Here is a 1,599-nt window from a genome sequence, read left to right on the forward strand (position 1 = left end):
GCCTGGCATGATGGCTCATGCCTGTAATCCCAGCTACTCAGGAGGCTGAGGCAGGAGAATTGCCTGAACCCAGGAGGCAGAGGTTGCGGTGAGCCGAGATCCCGCCATTGCACTCCAGCCTGGGTAACAAGAGTGAAACTCCGTCTCAAAAAAAAAAAAAAAGTTATAATATGTGTTGGATTTCTTTTTTTTTTTTTTTGAGACAGAGTCTCACTCTGTCCCCCAGGCTGAACTACGATGGGACAATCTCAGCTCACTGCAACCTCCAACTCCCAGGTTCAAGTGATTCTCCTGCTTCAGCCTCCAAAGTAGCTGAGATTACAGGCGCTCACCTGTGCCTGGCTAATTTTTGTAGAGACAGGGTTTCATCATGTTGGCCAGTCTTGAACTCCTGACCTCAAGTGATACCCTGCCTCGGCTTCCCAAAGTGCTGGGATTACAGGTGTGAGCCACTGTACCTGGCTGGATTTCTCTTTTTTTAAATTAAAAAAAAAAAAGATATATCAACCAATGGAACAAGAAAGTTGGAAAGTGAACCCATACATTTATGATCCATTAATTTTTTTTTTTTTTTTTAAGACAGAGTCTCACTCATCACCCAGGCTGGATTGCAGTGGGACAGTCTTGGCTCACTGCAACCTCTGCCTCCCGGTTTAAGCGATTCTTGTGCCTTAGCCTCCCAAGTAACTGGGACTGTAGGTTTGTGCCACCAAACTAATTATTATTATTTTTAAGCATAGACAAGGTTTCACCATGTTGGCCACACTGGTCTTGAATTCTTTGATCTCAAGTGACCTGCCTGCCTTGGCCTCCCAAAGTGCCGGGATTACAGGCGTGAGCCACTATGCCTGGCCCATTGATTTTGTTTGTTTTTGTGGGTTTTTTGTTTTTTCTTTTTGAGACAGGGTCTCACTCTGTCACTCAGGCTTGAGTGCAGTGGCTCAGTCTTGGCTCACTGCAGCCTCCACCTCCCAGGCTTAAGTGATCTTCCCACCTCAGTCTCCTGAGTAGCTGGGACCACAGGAGCACACCAAACATTCCATTAATTTTTGTATTTTTAGTAGATTAATTTTTGTATTTTACCCAGGCTGGTCTCGAACTCCTGACCTCAGACCTCAAGGTATCTGCCTGCCTCAGCCTCCTAAAGGGCTGGGATTGCAGGCATGAGCCACCGTGCCTGGCCATGTGTTGGACTTCTATAAAAGCAACCTTAGTCTAAATGTGTTAGAGGTCCTTGCAATTTAACTAAGAATAAATTAATATATTAATATTATATTAATATAATATAAATGCTGGGAATACAGGCATGAGCTACTGTGCCCAACCTGAGCCATTGTGCTCAGCCTGAGCCACCATACCACGCCTTCCATTTTTATTTTACTTTATTTCATTTTTGAGCTGGAGTCTTGCTCTGTTGCCCAGGCTGGAGTGCAGTGGCATGATCTCGGCTCATTGCTGCAGCCTCTGCCTCCTGGGTTCCAGCAGTTCTTCAGCCTCAACCTCCCGAGTAGCTGGGATTATAGGTGCATGCCACCACACCTGGCTAATTTTCGTATTTTCTTTTTAGAGACGGGGTTTTACCATGTTGACCAGGCTGGT

At 45.7% G+C, this 1,599-nt stretch overlaps 1 protein-coding gene across 1 annotated transcript in view; it reads left to right on the forward strand.

Moving 5' to 3' along the window:
• MOK (MOK protein kinase) overlaps positions 1-1,599 on the forward strand; it is a 36,849-nt gene that overhangs the window by 2,192 nt on the left and 33,058 nt on the right. The window lies entirely within an intron of this gene.

Source organism: Cebus imitator, unplaced genomic scaffold (assembly GCF_001604975.1).
Source record: "Cebus imitator isolate Cc_AM_T3 unplaced genomic scaffold, Cebus_imitator-1.0 Scaffold52, whole genome shotgun sequence".
Lineage (NCBI taxonomy): Eukaryota > Metazoa > Chordata > Mammalia > Primates > Cebidae > Cebus > Cebus imitator.